We start from the raw sequence: 12591 nt of genomic DNA, 5'->3' as shown, positions 1-12591 counted from the left end.
CTTTTGAGACAAGGTCTTGCTCTGTCTCCCAAGCCACTGTGCCGTGGCACCATTCTAGCTCACTGCAAGCCTCAAACTCCTGGCCTCAAGCAATTCTCATATCTCAGTCTCCCAAAGTGCTGGATTACAGGCATGAGCCACTGCAGTTGGCCAGAATGTAGCATTTAAAAGGTGTTGAAAAATAGACAAAATAAGAAAATTGGAGGATTGAGGCTGGTTGAAGGCAGAGGCAGGAGAACAGCTTGAGCCCGGGAGCTTGAGTATAGTCTGGGAGACACAGAAACCCCATCTCTACCAAAAAAAAAAAAAAATCTTTTTTTTTCAAGAGAGAGTCTTGCTCTGTCACTCAGGCTGGAGTGTAGTGGCACGATCTTGGCTCGCTGCAACCTCCACCTCCCGGGTTCAAGCAATTCTCTTGCCTCAGCCTTCCATGTAGCTGAGATTATAGGTGTGTGCCACCACAACTGGCTAATTTTTGTATTTTTTTGTTTTTTTTTTTTTTTTTTTTTTTTTTGAGATGGAGTCTCGCTGTGTCTCCCAGACTGGAGTGCAGTGGCGCCATCTCGACTCACTGCAAGCTCTACCTCCCGGGTTCACACCATTCTCTTGCCTCAGCCTCCTGAGTAGCTGGGACTACAGGCACCTGCCACCACGTCTGGCTAATTTTTTTGTATTTTTAGTAGAGACAGGGTTTCACCGTGTTAACCAGGATGGTCTTGATCTCCTGACCTCGTGATCCACCTGCCCTGGCCTCTCAAAGTGCTAGGATTATAGGAGTGAGCCATCGTGCCCGGCCAAAGGTTTTCTTTTTATAATTTGTTTCCCTTCTTGGGAATCAATGATACTCCATCCTGGGCTTCTTTTCCTCATCATCTTAGATCTTCAATATACCTCAACCTTTCTCTCTCTCTTTTTTTTTTTCTGAGACAGTCTTACTCCATTACCCAGCTGGAGGGCAGTGGGGCAGTCTCGGCTCACTGCAACCTTCACCTCCCGGGCTCAAGCGATTCTTGTGCCTCAGCCTCCCTGGTAGCTGAGATTACAGTCGCCAGCCCCCAGGCCTGGCTAATTTTTAATTTTGTTGTAGAGACGGAGTTTTGCCAAGTTGCGCAGGCTGGTCTTGAACTCCTGGCCTCAAGTGATCCGCCTGCCTCAGCCCGCCAAAGTGGTGGGATTACAGGCATAAGCCCAGCCTTTTCTCTTTTTTACTTTGAAGAAAGACAAGATGTACGTATCTTCCTTCCAATTCTCACTCATATTTCCTTGTTTTTTGTGTCCCAGGGATGTCAGACATGTGTAGGCAGGATTGAGAAGTGGAGTGTTTGGAGTTTGCTGAAGGGAAGAGAGAGATAGGGATGAGCGGTAAAGGCAGAGTCACAGCCCATGTGCGGAGGATGGGAAGGATGATTTCTTCAGGGCAGGGTTTCTTTTTTTTCTTTCTTCTTTTTTTTCTTTAATTTTTAAAATTCTCTCCTTCCCCGCTTTTTGTTGTTGTTGTCGTTTATTTAGGTCTCCCCCTGTCACCCACACTGGAGTGCAGTGCTGCAGTCATAGCTCACTACAGCTTGGAATTCTGAGGCTCAAACCATCTTCCTGCCGCAGCCTAGGATAGGGTTCCTTAACCTGTGGTCCACAGACTAGGAAACCCATGAACTTGGAATAGAAAAAATAACCTGCCTTTATTTTTGTGAAAGTTCAACAGGAAATTGACATTTCCTTCATTTATGAATGGAAACAACAAAGCACAGTAGTAACAGCACTACCTGTGACATTGTCATGAACAGAAATCACAGGTATTTTGTTTTTGTTTTTGTTTTTTTGAGATGAAGTCTCGCTCTGTCCCCCAGGCTGGAGTGCAGTGGTGCCATCTAGGCTCATTGCAAGCTCCGCCTCCCAGGTTCACCCCATTCTCCTGCCCCAGCCTCCTCGGGTAGCTGGGACTACAGGCGCCCACCAACACGCCTGGGTAATTTTTTGTATTTTTAGTAGAGACGGGGTTTCACCGTGTTAGCCAGGATGGTCTCCATCTCGTGACCTCATGATCCACCCTCCTCGGCCTCCCAAAGTGCTGGGATTACAGGAGTGATCCACCGCACCCAGCCCATCACAGGTATTTTCATATACTACAGTTGGTCACTTCTCAGCCTATTGTCTAAGATCAATCCACATTATAGTTGTTGCAGGCATCATAAAATAATACTTATGCTTATTTATGACCTCAGAATTATAGTGGTCATTAGGCCTGCTATTAGATTATCTAATACATTAATAAAAAGTATATATATCGCTATATTACACTTATAAAAATATTTTGAAAACCATATTTTAGTATAGTTGGTTTTCTTTCAATTTCGGTGTATGTTTGTTATATTTCTTTTTTTTCTTTCTTTCTTTTTTTTTTTTTTTTTTTTGAGTCGGAGTGTTGCTCTGTGCTCCAGGCTGGAGTGTGGTGGCCTGATCTCAGCTCACTGGAACCTCTGACTCCCTGGTTCAAGCAATTCTCTTGCCTCAGCCTCCCGAGTAGCTGGGATTACAGACATGCACCACCATGCCTGTGGTTTCACCATGTTGGCCAGGATGGTCTTGATCTCCTGACCTTGTCATCTGCCTGCCTTGGCCTCCCAAAATGCTGGGATTAGAGGCGTGAGCCACCCTGCCCGGCCTTGGCTTTCATTCTTGTTGTCCCATGGTTACCAGAGCCTAAAGAGGTAAGACCTATGAGGCTGTCATAGTTTTTATTTTTATTTATTTTTTATTTTTATTTTTATTTTTATTTTTTTTTGAGACGGAGTCTCGCTCTGTCACCCAGGCTGGAGTGCAGTGGCACGATCTCGGCTCACTGCAAGCTCCGCCTCCCGGTTCACGCCATTCTCCTGCCTCAGCCTCCCGAGTAGCTGGGACTACAGGCGCTCGCCACCTCGCCCGGCTAATTTTTTTGTATTTTTTAGTAGAGACGGGGTTTCACCGTGTTAGCCAGGATGGTCTTGATCTCCTGACCTCGTGATCCGCCCGTCTCGGCCTCCCAAAGTGCTGGGATTACAGGCTTGAGCCACCGCGCCCGGCCCCATTTGTTATTTTAAAAGTATGTTTTGATTCCAAATATTGGGATTGTCTATTGATTTTTTTTTTCTTTCACTGATTTCTAAATCAATAACACAGTGGTAAGAAAAAAACCCGTGCTAAGACTTGAAACCTTTTAAATTTACCAAGAGTTGTTTTTCTGGTTCGAATATAGTATATCTTGGTAAGTGTTCCAAATGCACTTAAACAGAATTTGTATTCTGGTAGTTTGTGCAGAGTATTCTATAGTTAGGTCAGTTTGGTTAATGGTGTTATTCAAGCTTCTGTATCCTTACTGATTCTCTGTCTACTGGTCCTATTATTATTTTTATCATTCCTTTTCTTTGAACGTGATGTCGCTCTGTCACCTAGGCTGGAGTGCAGTGACATGCACAATCATAGCTCACTGAGCCTCCACCCCCTAGGCTCAAGTGATCTTCCCACCTCAGCCTCCCCAGTAGCTGGGTTTATAGGCATATGCTACCACATCCAGCAAATTTTTTTTTTTTTTTTTTTTTTTGAGATGGAATCTCACTCTGTTGCCCAGGCTGGAGTGCAATGGCACGACCTCTGCTCACTGCAACCTCCGCCTCCTGGTTCAAGCGATTCTCCTACCTCAGCTTCCTGAGTAGCTAGGATTACTGTTGTGCACCACGACACCCAGCTAATTTTTGTATTTTTAGTAGAGACGGGGTTTCACCATTTTGGCCATGCTGGACTCAAATTCCTGACCTCAGGTGATCCGCCTGCCTCAGGCTCCCAAAGTGCTGGGATTACAGGTGTCAGCCAACACGCCCGGCCCACCCACTTAGTTTTTTAAAATCTTTCTGTAGAGACAGGATCTCCCTGTGTTGCTCAGGTGGGTCTTGAACTCCTGTGCTCAAGCAATCCTGTCTCGGGCTCCCAAAGTTCAGGGATAACAGGTGTGAATCGCCACGCCTGACCTGGTTCTATCACATAGAGAGGTTTGCTGAAATTTTAAAATATAATTGTAGATTCTTTCATTTCTTCTTACAGTTCTTTCATTTTTGCTTCATTTATTTTTGAAGCCCTGTTATTAATAGGTAAATAAATGTTTAGGATTTGTGTGTGTTCTTGATGAATTAAACCCTTAATGTATATAAAATGATGCTCTTTTTCCTGATAAAATTTTTATTTGTGTCTACATGATAGTATTATAATGATTTCAACTTTCTTTTGATTTTGTAGTGTGTAATACGATCTTTTTCTTTGGCTGCATTAGAATTTTAATATCTGATTTCAGTCGTTTTGGTCAAGATTTACCTTATTTTTTGGAGATGGGCTTTTACTCTATCGCCTGGGCTGGAGTGCAGTGTCACAATCACGGCTCACTATGGCCTCAACCTCCTCCTGCCTTAGCTGGAAGGACCACAGGTGTGTGCCACTACCCGTGGCTAATTTTTGTGTGTGTGGTTTTTTTTTTTTTTTTTTTTTGAGATGGAGTTTTGCTCTTGTTGCCCAGGCTGGAGTGCAGTGGCACAATCTCGGCTCACCGCAATCTCCGTCTCCCTGGTTCAAGCAATTCTCCTGCCTCAGTCTCCCAAGTAGCTGGGATTACAGGCATGCGCCACCATGCCCATCTAATTTTGTATTTTTAGTAGAGTCAGGGTTTGTCCATGTTGGTCAGGCTGGTCTCGAACTCCTGACCTCAGGTGACCTGCTGGCCTCGGCCTCCCAAAGTGCTGGGATTACAGGTGTGAGCCACAGGGCCAGGCCATTTTTCATGTGTGTATGCTTTTTTGTTTGTTTGTTTGTTTATTTGTTTTAAGAGACGGTGTTCTGCAATGTTGCCCACACTGGTCTCAAACTCCTGGCCTGAAGAGATTTTCCCACCTCAGCCTCCTAAAGTGCTGGGATTATAGGCATAAGCCACTGCACTCAGCCACTTTTCTTCATGTTTCTAGTGACTGATAGTTGATTAATAGAGTGCCATGTTATATATGCTTGTAATTTCCATCAAACAGGTGAAAGGTTTTGACCATGATTTCCAAAGTTTTTTTTTCTATATTATCTCCTGTTTTGTGGCTCTGGTTACAAGTATGTTTGGCCTCTTGAAGTTATTTAAATTATCACGTATTACATTTTTTAGTGTTTTTTTTTTTTTCTGTGTTTCATTTAGGCTAGTAAGTTTGGTTTCATGTGTTGTAAATTTCAAAGTGTATTTTTCATCTTAGACTTTGTAATTTTTCATCTTCAGAAGTTCAAATTTTAAAAATATTTCATATTTTTACCTAATATGTTTGTTTCTTCTAGCCTTCTGATCACATGAAATATCATCATAATTGTTTTAAAGGACTTGTGTGCTAATTCTATTTTCTGTTTCATTTCAAAATTGGTTTGTTTTTTGTTTCATTGTGGGGTGTAATTTCCTGCTTCTATGTAAGTCTTATAAATTTTGATTGACTTTTTAACCAGTGGGAATTTTACCTTGTTTTCTGGTTTCTCTAGTTTTGTTTGCCTTTTAAAAATATTTGTGGACTTTATTCTGTGGTATTATTCAGTTGCTTGAAAACAGTTTCTTTCTGTTGGGTCTTTTATGTTTTCTTTGATTGGACCAGGGCTGTGTTTAGGGTTAATTTTTTTGTCCTTCTGAAGCCTTTTCTTTCCTAGTACCCCGATGTCATATCTCCAGTGTGATATAAATCACATCACATCATTTCCTTTTGGATTTTGGGTACGGGTACGATTCACATCCTTATGTCAGTTCTGGATGCTATTACCTCTAATTCTTTTTTTTTTGAGTCGGAGTCTCACTCTGTCGCCCAGGCTGGAGTGCAGTGGCCAGATCGCAGCTCACTGCAAGCTCCGCCTCCCGGGTTCACGCCATTCTCCTGCCTCAGCCTCTCAAGTAGCTGGGACTACAGGCGCCCACCACCTCGCCCGGCTAGTTTTTTTGTATTTTTTTAGTAGAGACGGGGTTTCACCATGTTAGCCAGGATGATCTCGATCTCCTGACCTTGTGATCTGCGCGTCTCGGCCTCCCAAAGTGCTGGGATTACAGGCTTGAGCCACCGCACCCGGCCACCTCTAATTCTTTTGGTGATTTCTCACCTTGCCCTTGGATAGCTCCTTTACATTACGAGTGCTGATTTGTCATTCAACCAAAAGTTCTAGGGTGAGCCTTTGTAGGTCTCTTCATTTCTCTTTTAGATTGTACAAGAGCATAAATTTCTTATAATTAGTCATAATACGCTCTGTCAAACCTAACACTTCATCTCCAACAATTAATGTTTTAATGTGTTTTGAGAGGCATTGCCATCTCTGTTGATATTACCTTGAAAGATCAATATTGATGGTCATTATATGCAAAACAGGGCACCAACACAGAGTTCAAAATTCTGTTTGTCCCTGGACTTTGCCATTAATTAGTTTTGTGATTTGGGGCAAAGTCCTAACCCCTCTGAACCTTATTTACGAAAGATTATATCATTAAATTATTATTACTTAAAATGGTTACCATGAGTTGGTTGAATATGCCATTCTAGAATGACATTAATCATTAAGGGTGGAGGTTATCCCATACAGATAGTCAACTCAATGTGTATATTGACACCCAACTCTTTAAAAAAATTATACTTTGCTGGCAGAAGAGAGAAATACTAATATTATACAATTAATTATACAGGAATTAAAGTTTAGGATGGAAAGACGGTCAAAAGAGAAAAACTAACATTCCAGTCAGAGGATAATACAATTTCTGTGACCAAGCATGAAGGCTGGCTGTGTGTTTCACAGCAGCCAATGCAAAGTGGTTCCATTAAGTGGACAACCGTGGTGATCAGATAGAAGGAAGCAGGCCAGTGCCTTCAGGTACACAACAGATTTACTAGGAACAAACTCTGTGTGTGACTCTGTATGTGTGTGTTTGTGTGTGTGTGTGTGTGTGTTGTGGGGAATAATATGAAAAGAATCAAATAATATAATGGGTGTAATTTTTCACAGCAAATGAAGAAGGAAATTTCACAGGGCTATTTTTTGCAGTGACTTTTCTGAAAAGTCAAACATTTAACATAAATCCGGAAGCCAGTGAAGGCAATCCCATAAGGCTTCAGGTGATGCCAATCAAGACTGTGGTACTCCAGTTATTCTCTTTTTCCCCCCTTTCTCTCATTTATTCCTGTTTCTTCCTTTCCTTATTTCTTATTTTCCCTTTAAATCCATTTGGAGGCTGCAACAGAAAATAGCTAAGAATGTGAACTCCTGGATCAGACTACTTGGTTTAAATTCATATTCACATAGATACTAGTGATTGACCCTGGACATGTTATTTAATATCTCTGTATCTGTTTCTTCATCCATGAAATGGGGTTAATCATACATACCTTACGGGATTTGCGTGAAGGTTAAATCATAGAATGCATATCAAGTGCATAAAACAGTGCCTAGCACACAATAAGTAACCCGTAAAGGTTAGTTAGAACAATACAATAATAACAACAATAATAAAGTAAACGTTTCATTCATTCATTCATTCGGCAATTATTTTTGAGTTCTACTATGTAGCAGCCAATATGCTAGCTGTTAGGTGTTCAAAAATACACGTGTTTTAGTCTTATGTGTTTAGATGTCTGTCTCTATTTTATGAGTTTTTTGGGGGTAATAGCAAAGACAAACATCTAAACAGGTAATACTAAAATAAATTAACATTGTGGATGATTATAAAAGAGAACATTCAATCTTGTTTGGTAGAAAGGAGAGTAGGAATCAAGGAAAGCTTCCCGGAGGAGGTGATTTCTGAGGCAAATCTAAGGAGCAAACACTAGTATGTAATGTTTTACCCTGTGCTGGATACATGCATAACTTAATTCATCTAGGTCTTTCAACAATACTGTCATGCACTTTTATGGCTATTTTACAAATAGGGAAGCTGAGGCATGGGGAAATTAAATAACTTGCCCAAAGGCACATGGCTAGAAAGTGGCAGAGCTACATGGCTACTTTTTTTTTTTTTTTTATACTTTAAGTTCTAGGGTACATGTGCATAACGTGCAGGTTTGTCACATATGTACACTTATGCCATGTTGGTGTGCTGCACCCATCAACTCGTCAGCACCCATCAATTCATCATTTATATCATGTATAACTCCCCATTGCAATCCCTCCCTCCTCCCCCCTCCCCACGATAGGCCCCAGTGTGTGATGTTCCCCTTCCCGAGTCCAAGTGATCTCATTGTTCAGTTCCCACCTATGAGTGAGAACATGCGGTGTTTGGTTTTCTCTTCTTGTGATAGTTTGCTAAGAATGATGGTTTCCAGCTGCATCCATGTCCCTACAAAGGACGCAAACTCATCCTTTTTTATGGCTGCATAGTATTCCATGGTGTGTATGTGCCACATTTTCTTAATCCAGTCTTTCACAGATGGACATTTGGGTTGATTCCAAGTCTTTGCTAGTCATCTGATTTTTAATAAATATGCCAAGACAATTCAGTGAGGGAAAGTGTAGAAAAAAATCTTTTCAAACAATGGTCCTGGGACAACTAGATACCCACACACACAGAATGACGTTGAACCCTCACCTCATATTACTTACAAAAATTAACTCAAAACATAGCAAAGCCCTTGTTCATAAAACATTTGTTAGACTGAAAAGTAGAAAATTCTTTTTTTAAAGATGGAGTCTTGCTCTGTTACTCTGTCACCAGGCTGGAGTGCAGTGGCATGATCTCAGCTCACTGCAACCTCCACCTCCCGGTTCAAGTCATTCCCCTGCCTCAGCCTCCGTAGTAGCATGCCTGTAATCCTAGCTACAGACTGAGGAAGGTGGATCATTTGAGGTCAGGAGTTTGAGATCAGCCTGGACAACATGGTGAAACCCCATCTCTACTAAAAATACAAAAATTAGCTGGGTGTGGTGGCGCATGCCTGTGATCCCAGCTACTTGGGAGGCTGAGGCGGGAGAATCTCTTGAACCCAGGAGGTAGAGCTTGCAGTGAGCCGAGATCACACCACTGCACTCCAGCCTGGGCTACAGAGATTCTATCTAAAAATAAAAATAAAAATAAAAAGGAAAGAAAGAAAAATTAGCTGGGCAAGGTGACAGGCACCTATAATCCCAGCTACTCGGGAGACTGAGGTGGGAGGATCAGTTGAACCTGGGAAGCAGAGGTTGCAGTGAGCCAGGATCGCGCCACTGCACTCCAGCCTAGGCGGCAGAGTGAGACTCCGTCTCAAAAAATAAAAATAAAAATAATACACACACACATATACACATACACCTCTTTATTTCTTCAGCGAGACCTGAAGATATATATCCATAATTTGCGAACAGGATGGGCCGGGCTCGGTGCCTCATGCTTGTAATCCCAGCACTTTGGGAGGCTGAGGCAGGTGGATCACCTGAGGTCAGGAGTTTGAGACCAGCCTGACCAACATGGAGAAACCCTGTCTCTACTAAAAATACAACATTAGCGGGCGCATGCCTGTAATCCCCGCCATTGCATTCCAGTCTGGGCAACAAGATTGAAACTCCATCTAAAAAAAAAAAAAAAAGAAGAACAAGATGCTATAAAAAATGAACAATAAGAAAACAAGAAAAACTATCGTAAATTAGAAATATGATAGCCAAGGCTGGGTGTGGTGGCTCACACCTGTAATCTCAGCACCTTCGGAGGCTGAGGCGTGTGGATCATTTGAGACCAGGAGTTCGAGACCAGCCTGGCCAATATGGTGAAACCCTGTCTCTACTGAAAATACAAAAATAAGCCGGTATGGTGGCCCATGCCTGTAATCCCAGCTACTCAGGAGGCTGAGGCAGGAGAATTACTTGAACCCAGGAGGTGGAGGTTGTGGTGAGCTGAGATTAAGCCACTGCATTCCAACCTGGGTGACAGAGTGAGAACCTGTCAAAAAAAAAAAAAAAAAAAGCCAAAATTTAAAATTCAAAAGAAAATTTGAAGGTTGAAGAAATCTCCTAGAATGTAGTATTGAAATTCTTTCTTTTTCTTTTGAGACAAGGTCTTGCTCTGTCTCCCAAGCCACTGTGCCGTGGCACCATTCTAGCTCACTGCAAGCCTCAAACTCCTGGCCTCAAGCAATCTCATATCTCAGTCTCCAAAGTGCTGGATTACAGGCATGAGCCACTGCAGTTGGCCAGAATGTAGCATTTAAAAGGTGTTGAAAAATAGACAAAATAAGAAAATTGGAGGATTGAGGCTGGTTGAAGGCAGAGGCAGGAGAACAGCTTGAGCCCGGGAGCTTGAGTATAGTCTGGGAGACACAGAAACCCCATCTCTACCAAAAAAAAAAAAAATCTTTTTTTTTCAAGAGAGAGTCTTGCTCTGTCACTCAGGCTGGAGTGTAGTGGCACGATCTTGGCTCGCTGCAACCTCCACCTCCCGGGTTCAAGCAATTCTCTTGCCTCAGCCTTCCATGTAGCTGAGATTATAGGTGTGTGCCACCACAACTGGCTAATTTTTGTATTTTTTTGTTTTTTTTTGTTTTTTTTTTTTGAGATGGAGTCTCGCTGTGTCTCCCAGACTGGAGTGCAGTGGCGCCATCTCGACTCACTGCAAGCTCTACCTCCCGGGTTCACACCATTCTCTTGCCTCAGCCTCCTGAGTAGCTGGGACTACAGGCACCTGCCACCACGTCTGGCTAATTTTTTTGTATTTTTAGTAGAGACAGGGTTTCACCGTGTTAACCAGGATGGTCTTGATCTCCTGACCTCGTGATCCACCTGCCCTGGCCTCTCAAAGTGCTAGGATTATAGGAGTGAGCCATCGTGCCCGGCCAAAGGTTTTCTTTTTATAATTTGTTTCCCTTCTTGGGAATCAATGATACTCCATCCTGGGCTTCTTTTCCTCATCATCTTAGATCTTCAATATACCTCAACCTTTCTCTCTCTCTTTTTTTTTTTCTGAGACAGTCTTACTCCATTACCCAGGCTGGAGGGCAGTGGGGCAGTCTCGGCTCACTGCAACCTTCACCTCCCGGGCTCAAGCGATTCTTGTGCCTCAGCCTCCCTGGTAGCTGAGATTACAGTCGCCAGCCCCCAGGCCTGGCTAATTTTTAATTTTGTTGTAGAGACGGAGTTTTGCCAAGTTGCGCAGGCTGGTCTTGAACTCCTGGCCTCAAGTGATCCGCCTGCCTCAGCCCGCCAAAGTGGTGGGATTACAGGCATAAGCCCAGCCTTTTCTCTTTTTTACTTTGAAGAAAGACAAGATGTACGTATCTTCCTTCCAATTCTCACTCATATTTCCTTGTTTTTTGTGTCCCAGGGATGTCAGACATGTGTAGGCAGGATTGAGAAGTGGAGTGTTTGGAGTTTGCTGAAGGGAAGAGAGAGATAGGGATGAGCGGTAAAGGCAGAGTCACAGCCCATGTGCGGAGGATGGGAAGGATGATTTCTTCAGGGCAGGGTTTCTTTTTTCTTTCTTCTTTTTTTTCTTTAATTTTTAAAATTCTCTCCTTCCCCGCTTTTTGTTGTTGTTGTCGTTTATTTAGGTCTCCCCCTGTCACCCACACTGGAGTGCAGTGCTGCAGTCATAGCTCACTACAGCTTGGAATTCTGAGGCTCAAACCATCTTTCTGCCGCAGCCTAGGATAGGGTTCCTTAACCTGTGGTCCACAGACTAGGAAACCCATGAACTTGGAATAGAAAAAATAACCTGCCTTTATTTTTGTGAAAGTTCAACAGGAAATTGACATTTCCTTCATTTATGAATGGAAACAACAAAGCACAGTAGTAACAGCACTACCTGTGACATTGTCATGAACAGAAATCACAGGTATTTTGTTTTTGTTTTTGTTTTTTTGAGATGAAGTCTCGCTCTGTCCCCCAGGCTGGAGTGCAGTGGTGCCATCTAGGCTCATTGCAAGCTCCGCCTCCCAGGTTCACCCCATTCTCCTGCCCCAGCCTCCTCGGGTAGCTGGGACTACAGGCGCCCACCAACACGCCTGGGTAATTTTTTGTATTTTTAGTAGAGACGGGGTTTCACCGTGTTAGCCAGGATGGTCTCCATCTCGTGACCTCATGATCCACCCTCCTCGGCTCCCAAAGTGCTGGGATTACAGGAGTGATCCACCGCACCCAGCCCATCACAGGTATTTTCATATACTACAGTTGGTCACTTCTCAGCCTATTGTCTAAGATCAATCCACATTATAGTTGTTGCAGGCATCATAAAATAATACTTATGCTTATTTATGACCTCAGAATTATAGTGGTCATTAGGCCTGCTATTAGATTATCTAATACATTAATAAAAAGTATATATATCGCTATATTACACTTATAAAAATATTTTGAAAACCATATTTTAGTATAGTTGGTTTTCTTTCAATTTCGGTGTATGTTTGTTATATTTCTTTTTTTTCTTTCTTCTTTTTTTTTTTTTTTTTTGAGTCGGAGTGTTGCTCTGTGCTCCAGGCTGGAGTGTGGTGGCCTGATCTCAGCTCACTGGAACCTCTGACTCCCTGGTTCAAGCAATTCTCTTGCCTCAGCCTCCCGAGTAGCTGGGATTACAGACATGCACCACCATGCCTGTGGTTTCACCATGTTGGCCAGGAT

This window comes from Trachypithecus francoisi, unplaced genomic scaffold (genome assembly GCF_009764315.1).
Source record: "Trachypithecus francoisi isolate TF-2019V2 unplaced genomic scaffold, Tfra_2.0 Contig00462_ERROPOS126671, whole genome shotgun sequence".
Lineage (NCBI taxonomy): Eukaryota > Metazoa > Chordata > Mammalia > Primates > Cercopithecidae > Trachypithecus > Trachypithecus francoisi.
The sequence above is the reverse complement of the archived record's forward strand: the minus strand, read 5'-3'. Positions refer to the sequence as shown.